This window comes from Pristis pectinata, chromosome 10 (genome assembly GCF_009764475.1).
Source record: "Pristis pectinata isolate sPriPec2 chromosome 10, sPriPec2.1.pri, whole genome shotgun sequence".
In the NCBI taxonomy this organism is placed as follows: Eukaryota; Metazoa; Chordata; class Chondrichthyes; order Rhinopristiformes; family Pristidae; genus Pristis; species Pristis pectinata.
This window is the reverse complement of record NC_067414.1, coordinates 54,701,648-54,715,813: the sequence shown is the minus strand read 5'-3', so window position 1 is coordinate 54,715,813 and position 14,166 is coordinate 54,701,648.

Below are 14,166 nucleotides of genomic sequence, written 5' to 3'. Positions count from 1 at the left end.
CAATTATATTTAGTTTTCTTAAATGTTTTACTATTGTAACTTCTGAACCTAATAGAGCAAAAGTATATCCTAGTTCCTGTAGAGTTTTTTTTAATCACTATCTTAACTTGCAAATCAAGCAGGAACAGTACTACTCAGCAACTAGTTGCCCACCTGCTGGCATGTGAATACATTTATGGAAATTTTTGGAATCCTGTTCTACTATTGGCCTTGTGCTTGCTACCTCTTTTAAACTCAGTGGGTCTATGCCTTACCATTTCTCTTATCACTCAGGCCTCCCCTCTACATTCTTCTTAAATGCTATTATTAGGGCTGAAATCTTTCAATTGAGGTAATGGAGTGAGACAATTTCTTCAAACTCCAGTGAAAGATTACTGGGTATTTTCAGCACAAGAATTTTCCCAAGCAATTTTGGAAACCTGTCTGTTAACTAGCACTACCGAATTGTGAATTTAGTCTTTCATCATGATCATTGTGGTGGAATCTTGTGTGCAAATTGGCTATTCTTGCTTGGAAAATTGAATCCATCAGCACCATCTCTTATGCACAAATCATGCATAATATGCATTTAACCCAGGTTAGATTTTGCTTGCAATCATTCCAGCATGACATCGAGAAATTGGCCAAGGCACATCTGTGTGCAAGTTGCCTTAGTGAACCTGACATTTTTCAGGTGTCAGTTGTGCACCCAATAATGTTACCATTCACATGCTGCACATGTCCTCTCTTGCTAGTATAAACTGAAGCTTTTGTGTGCAAACTGTGACCCAGTATGTATAACTAGGAGTATATTCCCTCTGGTTCCTGATAGCAGAGACTTCATCTCCCATCTGGGGCTCTCTGATGAATGACCTATACACAGGCTCAGGCATTCCAAGGCTGACGTCATGGATATATTTGAAATATTGTGTCTGGATTCCTCTCTCCATGGGGATAAAGGTCATCTTGACTCTCCCCTATCTTGCGGAGTGGCTGCAGCAGATCACCACAGCATCACAGAGATTATGTAGGCGCTGTATTTGTGCATAGATGAAATTGTAATCTTTGAACAGGTGGTCTCTCAGACACTGGGATTTGCCAGGATTTCTGGTTTCCCATGAGTGCAGGCAACCATTGATTTCACTTGTGCTGGGACCTTTTCAGCACTCCCTCCATCTAGGTCATCAGAATATTTCTCCCATGGACTGTGCCATACTTCCAGGAAACACAAATGATATATTCATCATCAGGGAGAGCAAACAGTGAGCTGTCTTTTGCTCCCAGCACTGCCCTTGGGATGGATCCTGGGGGAACAATGGCTTCCTTCTGACTCCTTACCTTCTGATGTCAGTTCATGATTTTACCACAGCTGCTGAGTGCTACTACAACAAAGAACAATGCAAATATCAAAACTGTTGTGGAAAACACCAGCGATCTTCTGAAAATGAGATTCCAGTGCCAGCATCAATTCAGGGGTACCCTGCAGTGTCCTCTCATCGGATGGGAAGACCTCATCGGTGTCTGCTGCTTGCTGAACAACCCAGCAATCAGATGGACAGAGGAAGAACAGCGTGGAGATCCAAGGGCAGGAAACAGGAACAGCAGAGGATGCTGTTGGGAGAAGTTACAGCAGAGCACCGCTAGCCTCATCTCCTTGCAGAATAAAGGAAGGAGGCATTGACTCATGGACTGCATGTTTCTCGTAAGGAGCCTGTGAAATTATAGGACTCCATCCAGGGAGAATTACCTATTTCCACACTAAAATCCTTAACACTGACATAGTTAACCAGTCAGTAGCCAAGAGTGCCCAGATGATGCAGAATAATCCTCTACACACTCCTTTGCAGGACCATTTGCACGAATCATAATATATTATTGAATGAGTCACTGAAATGGCTTGATGGAACTATCTTCAGTGGTATGCAGGTCACTGTTACATACCTTGTGAGAACGTGAAATTTATTTGTGCAATGCTTGATTAAGTGGGTATTCTCACTTCTGGATCCACCTCCTGCCAGGCTTTTCCCATGGCAGCCCCAATGGGTCTCCTGGTTTCCCTGGCAGATAGAATACCCTCCCTGGTATGTATCTCAGTGATAGTATCCAGGTCTCTTTAACTAAACCTAAGGGTTCACTCCCTCTCCCTTGTGGCCTCTCTCATGCATGAGAGGCAAAATGTGTGTTGCTGATGTTGAGCTACCGTGTGGAATGTGCATTGAAAGGCTAATGCCCTTCTCAGGTATTAGTGCAGCAAATTGTTGGCAGCTGTCAAGATCTAATTTCCATGAACCTCTGCCCCCAGGAAATACTGATTTCCTCCAAAAGAACATAAAGTTATATAGTGCTTTAAGATAGAAAATATCTCAAGGCATTTCCTAGTTTGCCAAAGCACAAAGGTTAGGATAAAGATGACTGGTTCCATTTGGTCTTAACCCATTTTGCATTACATTGGTATTTCTGTAAAGAAGCAGACACTGGCCAGCTGTTGAGAAGGATACTTGGCAGACTGTGATGGCCACACAAACCTCTGATTGTATTTTACTTCCAAAATGACCCACACAAGGCACTTCAGCCTTCAAATCTAAATCCACCAGAAGGTCCAAGCCAGGAAGTTTTAGTGATTTGCATTGGCTACTGAAAGAGATTATAACCAGAGCTTTCATCTACTGCCTAGCAGAGGCTGACCCAGACAAGAAATACTACTGCTCTTACAATTGCCTGGATTAGAGTGCACTAACTGTGCAGTAACAGGATAAGGGTTACAGGGGCAAAGAGACAGGGTGGTGATGAATGGAGAGATGAAATGGTGGGTATGTAGCAGGCTGTAAAATTCTCATCTGTTTCATGTACAGCTTTGATGTGGTATTGGCATTTGGTGTGGTATTGGCTTCTGTTCTTGCTCCATTTTTCTTCTTGTGCTGTTTCTACCAACGTCCTCTAATTCCTGCTGAAAACCCTCTTGCATCTGTGTTTGCACATTACATCAGTATACCTCCTCTAGCTGCAGATTCCTCTGATGTTCTGCCCCCCTCCACCTCATGTACTGCCATGCCACTTACGTTCGTTCTCCACTGTTCTGGTGTCCTGTTGTCACATCTTGGCTCATCTCTCCTGCTAATTGCTTCTGTCATTACCTCACTCCTTTTCATCTAATCCTTACCTCAGACATTTTGGGTCTTTTGTGCCATCTCTATTTCCCTGCTGCAGCTCACATTCTTGATATCAGAGACAGCAGAGTAACTGCTAATCCTTGCCAACCCTTGTGATGTCTCCCTGCTTCACCCTTGCCTTCAATCTCTTCTCTCTGCCCCATACCAGCACCCCCTTCTTCCTCCTCTTTTCCCTTTTTACTACATCTTGAGTAAGCCAAAAAAGACAAACTTCTTAACATAGTTACAGTGCCTAATAATGTATTTGCTGGCTGTAAGTTGATATAAATAGTATTTATTTTAAAGTAGAATGCTGGTTTTCCTTGATCAGTGCCAGTACTAGAGAAGGGTGTAAATAGTGCAGCTGGACTGGGAGCACCTCAGGCTAAGGAAAAGAACAACCAAGCAGGCTGGAAAAAAGCAAAAGTATGTTCCAAAAAGCTGAAAAGGCAGCAGGAAACAAAATGCAAGCCAGGAAGTGAGGAGACTAGCTCTGGAAAGTGGAGACTAGAGCCAAAAAGTTAGGCACAAACAGGGGCAAGCGCAAGTGTCCGGCAACAGCCCCAGAGTTCTGGGTGAGCAAAGATGTGAAGAGAGAGGCTGATGAAGAAAATTCTGAAAATGTTCAGCAAGTGAAGCATCATCATTTGAGCAAGAGAGTAAATTAATGTGTTGGGTTCTAAATTAAAGCAGTCCATACTTGCCAGTTCTCTGCATGGTTATTGTCTGACTTGCTGGAATTTTCTGAGATTTTCTGGTTTTGTTTCAACTTTCCAGCATCTGCAGTTCTCTTTGGATTTTGCAGACAGTGTTCTAGACATTTTAACTTCACTTTAAAAGCTGCAGGGGGCAATCACCCCCAACTGCCAGTCTGAATGTTAACAAGTGCAGTGGGTGTGGAAAAAAACATTTAATTTTTAATGCTATTAGTTAATCCCCTGTAAAATTGCACATGGACAGAGGTGGGTCCATGGCCCCTGCTCATTCAAAGATAGATAACAACGCTGTAGAGTTACCATTTCTGTTTTTGCCTGGGCTGGATCCACCACCATTTTAATTTATAGAAGGACCCAATCAGATAAGGTGTTCACTTGAATTAAGCTCTAATGCAAATTAAATAAGGGTTTGTCCATGCAGATAGAAATGGCTTAGATTGTGCTGATGATGATTGGAATGCCAGCAATCAGCCATTGAAATTGTTTTAAGTTTCAGACTTCCATGCATGTGTTCTGAAATATGAAGGTCCAGAACTTACTGACAGATTTAGATGGCAAAATGTAACTCTGCAAAGGTCACATGGAGACCAGGAATGGAGCCCAACTTGCTGGGATTTCCCCAGCATTATTTGGGAGAAATGCCTCTTGCAGATAATAAAGCCCCATTGTTTTCAATGCGATTGCAGTGCAAAGATATAGGAGGCAAAGAAGTAAATTACATTTTAAAAATAACTTTAATATATTTATTTATTTTTATGTGCTTTGGTTAACTTTATAACATTTTCAATTTTTTAATGTTGTTAGTTGTTTATTGGGGACAGTTTCTTTCTTGAAGCCCTGTCACTGATCAGATGCTATGTTATTTTGTTGTAATTTCTGAGTCTTCTTGAGCACAGGAGTCTTTTTAGCAGCTCCTGTCCTGTTTAGGTCAGAGTGACCTAATTTCCACATTAAAAGATTTACTGCCTGAAACAGTCAGGCAGTTTGGTCACCTAATATTAGGCCCTTTTGAAAATGGTGGGAGCTGAGAGGTACTGGGGACAAAAAAGTGAGTCTACCAAACTTGTTCTGAGCTCATTAACATTTTATTAACAGCAATTTGGCTAAACTATAGTCAGCTCCCTGCATTCCTTTTTAAAGCTGTTGTTATAGTTATTCCTTTCTAAACTTATCATGCTTTTTATCTCCTTTGGATTAGTTTTTGATCCTTGTTTCTTTTATGTCTAATGCTTTTGTTTCCCCCTTAATTGGATTTAACTCTAATTGTTTGGTTTTGTGTACTACCTCCACCTCTTTCATCTTTTGCTTCTATAATTGTTTCCTTTCATCTTGAATTATCTTAGATTTACAGTTTTACTATCCTTCATTTGAGCTGTTTTCCTCTCCATGTTTTCCATTTTTTAAATTTTACCCCTCCCATTACCTTTCATTTTTATTCTCATTAGAGATACATAAAGAGTAACAGAGATAGGTGTACACATGCACATACTCACTAACACACAAAACTTTAGGTTGGGAACAGTTCAGGAGACCTAATGAGTATGGAAAAAAAAACATGAACGATAGAGCAAGGGAGCTGCTAACGTGATTTCTGTACAATGTGTCACTATACAATTCAAAATAATATTGTCACGAAGTTCATTCTGAACAAAGCTTTCTCACTTAGGCTATGGGTAAGCCTAGTAATTTCTAAGGTAGGGACATGTTTGGCACAGCTTTGTGGGCCGAAGGTCCTGAATTGTGCTGTAGATTTTCTATGTCTGTTTTCTTAATTTTCCCCAGGAACTCTGACCTTGAAGCCAACTAGTAGGGTTATATTGATTAGGCCCTGAAAGCAATTATAGGAATTGTAACCACTGCCCACTGAGTGCAGTACAGGTAGCGTGTCACCTATTTGGTGCCTGCTCGTTGTGGTGACCTCTATGGTATAGTTGGTGTCCCCCATGTTGTTGGTTGTGTTTATTGGCTATTTTTAATTTATGCGTCTTAAAACAAACCTGCATTTCTTAAAGGGGAAATACATCATGGCTGCAGAAGATATTGGAGGTTGTTCTGCAAGTGAACCTGACATGGGGAAGGTAGAAGAATGGCGCAGCACAAGAGAAAGCAGGCTCTTAGGTTCCTAGATATGTAAAGTGGAGAGAGAAGTTCTTCATCCTCAGGGATCCAGACACACAAACAAGAGCCAGTGGGAAGTTAAACGAACCAGAGGACAGTTATCCCAAGGAATCTGATAAGGTGCTGGAAGAAGTTTAATAATCTCTTAGGAGTGATCAGTGTCAAATGTCACATCTCATTGACTGCACTAGTAGCCACAGCCATTTCTCATTCATCACACCCCATTATTCATTTACCAAAAACATCAGGACTCGCACCTAACAATCATATGCTTCCCCTCACCATCACAGAGTTAGCTCTGCTGCAAGCCTCATACTTTCATCTTCTCAGTTTGCCCACATTGCCAAGTATTGAACAACGTCACCCACATTACCCTAACATATTTCACAATTCTCCCTCACTAATCTCCACAGCAGAGATGGTGTTGGCTGTTACAGGAAAGGCCATTGCTGAAGCTGTGGCCAGCAGCTGTGCTGAAACTTTTTCAGTTGGTGATAATGTTCACACCTCTTCCTCCTCCTTCCACCCATTGCTCCTTCACTTCTAATTTTTCTTCTGACTGGGAAGCCATAAGTGGTATGAATGTGTGCCTCTTGCTTTAATCCTTCCTCACTTGAGTCATCACAAACCCTGTTCCATTTTCAGATACCCAAGAACTGCAACCTGCTCCAGCAGGAAGGCTGTGCTGATGGAAGTGCATTGTCACTTGCTTTTACACCATCATAGGACCATAAGAATGTAATGGGAGCAGAAGCAGGTCACTCTCCTTCTCTAGCCTCCTCTGCCATTCAGTATGATCATGGCTGTCTGCTCGAGGCCTCATATCCTCTTCTATGCTAGTTCTCCAAAGTCCTCAATGCCCTGATCTTTCAAAAATTTATCTACTCCCTCTTTAAATACCCCTAATGATTTGGTTCCATGACACTCTGGGGGAAGCGCATTCCAGAGATTCAACACCCTCTGTGAAAAATTTCTGTGAACCTCAGTTTTAAATGATCACCCCTGCTGACCTTGTAACTACATCTCCTTGCTCAACATTCTCCCACTAGTGGAAATATCTTGACACCTAACCTATCACGCTGCCTAACGATCACCTCTCACTCTTCTAAACTCCAAACAATATAATTTTCATTTCTTTAGCCATGTGATAGGGCAACCTTCTAATCCCAGAATTACCTTCATGAATCTTTTTTGAACTGCCTCCCATGCCATTATATCCTTTCTTTAATAAGGTGTTGAAAACTGTGCACAGTACACCAGGTGTGGGCTCACCATTACCCTGCGCAACTGTAACAAGACTTTCCTATCTCTAAACTCCAACCACTTTCTAATAAAGTTCTAGCCACTTGCTGCACCTGTTTGCTATCTTTTTGGTATTCAAGCAAAAGAACATCTGGATCCCTCTGTACTTTGTTCCTCTACAATCTTTCTCCATCTAGATAACAGTCTACATTTAGATTCCTCTTAACGAAGTGCATGACCTCACACTTTCCCACATTAAATTCCATTTGTCAAGTTTTCACCACTCATTCTATCAGTATCCTTTTGCAGAGTCCTAATATCCTCATTGCAATATGCACTTCCACCTTTCATGTCATTGGCAAACTTGGATACCTTACACTCTGCTCCCTCCTCCACATCATTAATATATAAATGATTGAGGGCCAAGACTGATCCTTGGGGATCTGCCCTTCCTGCCTGCAAAAGACCCGTTTATTCTGACTCTCTGTCTTCTGTGTGACAATTAATCTTCAATCCATGCTCACACACTTGCCCCAATAACAAGTGCTTTTACTTTGTGCACAAATGGCACCTTATGAAATGCCTTGTGAAAATCCAAATATACCACATCTATAGGTTCCCTCTATCAACTCTGCTTGTTACATCCTTATTTCTTTGTTTCTTCCTTATTATAGACACCAGCATCTTGCCAGCAACAGATATTATGTTGACAGGCTTATAGTTCCAAAGTCCTCAATGCCCTGATCTTTCAAAAATTTATCTACTTCCTCTTTAAGTACCCTCAATGATTTGGTTCCATGACACTCTGGGGGAAGGGCATTCCAGAGATTCAACACCCTCAGGAGGTTCTGTGGACGTGAGCGAGAATCCCGGATGGTACGTTGCCTCCCAGGTGCTAGGGTCAGGGATGTCTCTGATCGGGTCCACAGCATTCTTGAGCGGGAGGGAACGCAGCCAGAAGTCGTGGTACATGTCGGTAGCAACGACATAGGTAGGAAGGGGGATGAGGTCCTGAAAAAGGAGTTTAGGGAGCTAGGCAGAAGGCTGAAGAACAGAACCTCAAGGGTAGCAATCTCAGGATTGCTGCTAGTGCCACGTGATGGTGAAGGTAAGAATAGGGGGAGATGGCAGTTGAATGAGTGGCTGAGGAGTTGGTGCAGGGGGCAAAGATTTAGATTTTTGGATCATTGGGATCTCTTCTGGGGAAGGTGGGACCTGTACAGAGTGGATGGGTTATACCTGAATTCGTGGGGGACCAATATCCTTGCAGGCAGGTTTGCTACAGTGGTTTGGGAGGGTTTAAACTAGTTTGTGAGGGGGATAGGAACCAGAGGGATAGGTCAGTGGAAGAAGTGCATGGAGTAAAGTCAGATCTAACATATAGAGAGGCTTTGAGGAAGGAGAAGCAGAGCACAGGGTATAAAAGTAGAAAGGTGGATGGGCTAAAGTGCATTTACTTAAATGCAAGGAGTATCAGGAATAAGGGTGATGAACTAAGAGCCTGGATAAATACGTGGAACTATGATATCGTGGCTCTTGCAGAGACTTGGCTGTCACCAGGGCAGGAATGGATACTGAATATTCCTGGATTTCAGTGTTTTAGAAGGGATGTGGAGGGAGGGAGAAGAGGGGGAGGGAGAAGAGGAGGAGGGGTGGCGATACTGGTCAGAGATACTATTACAGCTGCAGTAAGGGTGGATAATGTAGAGGGATCCTCTCTAGAGTCAGTATGGGTGGAAGTTAGGAACAAGAAAGGAGCAGTTACTCTACCGGGAGTATTCTAGGCCCCCAGGTAGCAGCAAAGATACTGAGGAGCAGATTGGGAGGCAGATTTTGGAAAGGTGCAAGAATAACAGGGTTGTTATCATGGGAGACTTCAACTTCCCAAATATTGATTGGCACCTGCTTAGTACCAAAGGTTTAGACGGAGCAGAGTTTGTAAAGTGTGGTCAGGACAGATTTCTGTCACAGTATGTTGACAGGCCGACTGGAGGGAATGCCATATTAGATCTAGTATTAGGTAATGAACCGGGTCAGGTGACAGATCTCTCAGTGGGTGAGCATTTGGGGGACAGTGACCACCGCTCCATAACCTTTAGCATTGTCATGGACAAGGATAGGAACAAAGAGGACAGGAAGATATTTAATTGGGGAAGGGCAGATTATGAGGCTATAAGGTGAGAACTTGGGAGTGTGAATGGGGATGACATTTTTGAAGGGAAATGTACTATGGAGATGTGGTCGTTGCTCAGGGATCTCTTGCAGGATGTTAGGGAAAAATTGTCCCGGTGAGGCAGAGAAGGAATGGCAGGGTGAAGCAACCATGGGTGACAAGAGAGGTGGAACAACTAGTTAGGAAGAAGAAGGCAGCATACATAAGGTTTAGGAAGCAAGGGTCTCTTGAGGAATATAGGGTAGCAAGGAAGGAACTTAAGAAGGAGCTGAGGAGAGCAAGAAGGGAACATGAAAAGGCCTTGGCGAGTAGGGTTAAGGAGAATCCCAAGGCTTTTTTCACTTATGTGATGAGCAGAAGGATGACGAGAGTGAAGGTAGGACCGATTAGAGACAAAGGTGGGAAGATGTGCCTGGAAGCTGTGGAAGTGGGGGAGGTCTTCAGTGAATACTTCTCTTCAGTATTCACCAAGGAGAGGGGCCTTGATGATGCTGAGGACAGTGTTGGGAAGGTTAATGTTCTGGAGCAAGTAGATACCAAGAGGGAGGATGTGTTGGAGCTGTTAGAAAATATTAGGACGGATAAGTTCCCAGGTCCTGATGGAATATTCTCCAGGCTGCTCCGCGAGGCAAGGGAGGAGATTGCTGAACCATAAGCTAGGATCTTTGAGTCCTCGTTGTCCACGGGAATGGTACCAGAGGATTGGAGGGTGGCAAATGTCCCCTTATTCAAAAAAGGTAGTAGGGATAGTCCAGGGAATTATAGACTAGTGAGCCTTATGTCTGTGGTGGGCAAGCTGTTAGAAAGGATTCTTAGAAATAGGATCTATGGGCATTTAGAGAATCATGGTCTGATCTGGGACAGCCAGCATGGCTTTGTGAAGGGCAGATCATGTCCCACAAGCCTGATAGGGTTCTTTGAGGAGGTGACCAGGAACATTGATGAGGGTAGTGCTGTAGATGTGGTCTACATGGATTTTATTAAGGCATTTGACAAGGTTCCATATGGTAGGCTTCTTCAGAAGGTCAGAGGGCATGGGATCCAGGGAGGCTTGGCCATGTGGATTCAGAATTGGCTTGCCTGTAGAAAGCAGAGGGTTGTAGTGGAGGGAGTGCATTCAGATTGGAGGGCTGTGACTAGCGGTGTCCCACGAGGATCGGTTCTGGGACCTCGGCTTTTTGTGATTTTTATTAATGACTTGGATGAGGGGGTAGAAGGGTGGGTTGGTAAGTTTGCAGATGACACAAAGGTTGGTGGTGTTGTGGATAGTGTGGAGGACTGTCTAAGCTTACAGAGGGATATTGATAGGATGCAGAGCTGGGCTGAGAGGTGGCAGATGGAGTTCAATCCGGAGAAGTGTGAATTGGTACACTTTGGAAGGACAAACTCCAAGTCAGAGTACAAAATTAATGGCAGGATTCTGGGTAGTGTGGAGGAGCAGAGGAATCTGGGATTCATATCCACAGATCCCTGAAAGTTGCCTCACAGGTGGATAGGGTAGTTAAGAAAGCTTATGGGATGTTAGCATTTGTAAGTCGTGGGATCGAGTTTAAGAGCCGCGAGGTAATGATGCAGCTCTACAAAACTCTGGTTAGACCACACTTAGAGTACTGTGTCCAGTTCTGGTCACCTCATTATAGGAAGGATGTGCAAGCGTTGGAAAGGGTGCAGAGGAGATTTACCAGGATGCTGCCTGGATTAGAGAGTATGCATTATGAAGAGAGACTAAAGGAGCTAGGGCTTTTCTCTTTGGAGAGAAGGAGGATGAGGGGAGACATGATAGAGGTATACAAAATATTAAGAGGAATAGAGTAGACAGCCAGCACCTCTTTCCCAGGGCACCAATGCTCAATACAAGAGGGCATGGCTTTAAAATAATGGGTGGGAAATTCAAGGGAGATATCAGAGGAAGGTTTTTTACCCAGAGAGTTGTAGGGGCATGGAATACACTGCCTGGGGTGGTGGTGGAGGCAGGTACATTGGTCAAATTCAAGAGATTGCTAAATAAGCATGTGGAGGAATTTAAAATAGAGGGATATGTGGGGGGAAGGGGTGAGATAGTTTTTAGGCGAGGTTTAAAGGTTGGTACAACATTGTGGGCCAAAGGGCCTGTATTGTGCTGTACTGTTCTATGTTCTATGATAGTTATCCACTTTGTCTTCCTCCCTTCTTGAATAATGGAGCCATCTCTGTGCTTTTTAAATCCTTCCCTGAACTCAGTTTTGTAAAACCTCAGCTAATGACTCCTCATTAGTGACTGCCCAGATATTAACACCCAATATGTTGAAGAGTAATATAGTAACAAGATCTGCTTCTGGAGAGATGCTGGGCACATTCTGCAGTCTGGGCTGGGGAAACGATGGCTGGGATGAGGGTCACATTTCTAGTTTCGATGGAGAGGGCTTGGATGAGCATTGTAATGAGCCAGGCTGCAGAAGAAGACTGATAGGTAAGCACAGTGAAATGTTTGGTGCATTCATAGACCTGCCAAAAAAGCTTGGGCACAATGCCAAACAGCATGGCAGAGTCCAACAACAACTTGGCATAGGGCCTTGCTCAGAATTTGGACCCTACTCTTTTCAGCATGGAGCTGATGGCCAACCATGACGCAATGTCTGAGTAACTTCCACTGCAGCACCAGATCTACCACACAAGCAGCAACCACCCTGAGTGCTGTGGCAGGAAGCTCAAGACTGCTGAAAGGGTTTCCAGGCAGATTAACAATCTGATCTACACCATTTTAGGAACTGCTGGGTCACTAACTCAAAAGCCTGGCAATAGCTCTATAGAATATGAATGTAACATTTTATTCATTTATGGAATGAAATTGTTGCTCTCATTTACTGCCCACCTCTAGCTGACCTTGAAAAGGTGGCTCTGAGCTACCTTCATGAACACTGCAGTCCTTCTGGTGTAAATACTTTCACAGTGCTATTGGAGAGGGAGTTCCAGGATTTCGACCTAGTGATAACGAAGGAATGGTGATGTATTTTAAAGGCAGGATGGTGTGTTATTTAAAGAGGAACAGGGAAGTACTGGTGTTCCTCTCCCCTTGAAATCCTTGTCTTTCTTAGTGGTGGTGGTCGTGAGTTTGAGAGATGCTGTTAGAGAAGTCTAGATGACTAATTGCTGTGCATTTTGTAGGTGGTTGGAATTCAACATAACGAAGCAGGTAGAGTATTACATTACACTCCTTACTTGTATTTTGTCGATGTTGGAAACACTTTGGGGTTTTAAGAAGTGAGACACTTTTTGCAGGCTACCCAGCCTACAAATGCTCTTGCCGTCACTTTATTTACTTGATCCAAATGAGTTCCTTATCTAAAGAGACTTTCACAGCATATTGACGGTAGTGAACTTGGCAATGAGTATACTATTACATGTCAAGGGTGGAATGTTAGGCTCTGTTTTGTTGGAGATGGTCATGGGCTGGCAGTTGTGTAGTGCAAATGTTTCTGCTTCAAATTGCTGAGGGATTGTAAATGGATTTAAACATTGTGCCTTCATCAGCTAATGTCCCCACTTCTGACATTATTAAGAAAGGTTATTGTTGAAGCACCTAACAAACTCTTGCAGATAAACTGACTCTATGACTTCTCTCTGATGTGGGACTGAGATAAATCTTTCATTCTCCCAATGTATTGGTGTCATGACTTTGCATTACCAAACACCAGCCAGAAAGCTGCAGATAATTGAAAACTTTGACAAATGTAAAACCACCAAAAATCCGTAGAAGTACAGCAACACACAGAGTAGAAATATTTCTGCTGTTATCCTGTAAGTAGTTGGTAATGTCTTTAAGCAGTGCTAATGAGGGTGGGTGGAATCCTCCAGCCATTGACCTGGCATTCAGCTGTGCAAATTTGAGAGTAAACCCTGAAGCTTGGAAGTCTAAAATGGCAGAGAATATGCATTGCTGATTGATACTCTGATCTGGCAGTTCTGTATGCTTCTAATGTAACTGGATGAATGCACAAATTCTTTGATAATATGATTTCCAGTGTATTCCTCATCAAATATATGTACATGCACAACATGGATGCCATTTTATAATCTGAAGAGACTCCAAAGCAATCAAAAAGATAGGCATTACTGAGTTCAGTTACTTCGTTTAGGAGATCAAACTACTCTCAGGAACTGCTGAGTAGATAATATAAAATACTTGACCCACTTGTAGTGGTGAAATTTTGAGACCAGAAATGTTATCTTCCACTTTCTGTTGTCGAGCATGTATTATTTTGTGTAAAAAGAAAGAAAAATTACCCATAAAATATTTTGAACCTTGACGTATTCTGCCAACTTTTGAAAGGGTGCTGGTATTTTTCCAGTTAATTTCACCAATAAGATTTAAATTGAAGCAGTTTTAAATGGTTTTGTTCTTTTCTTGTGGAGTACAAACTGTAGTGCCAATTTTTGTGTAACAGAATTTAGGTAGTTCAATGAGAGTGGGTAAAGTTAGCCAAGAAATAGAACTCATGATCATTGGTTGTTACTTGTGGGTATGGAGCTCAAACTAGTGTTTGTGGTTAGAATGCTTGATTGTGCAGACAGGTCCTTATCTACTGATCAAATGTGATAGGAGTGCATGTGTTTGAAGATAATGATATTGCATTGTAGTCTTGCTTGATGTAGATAATCAATAACCTCTTTAAGGGACAAATCATTAAAATGAGAAGTGAACTGAATCCAAATGGATCCATAACAGGAAGCAACTGCTTGAATATTGATAACTTTAAAGTGTTTGCAAAGTAAGGATCAGTAATCATCAGAAAAATCTGACCAAATTCCC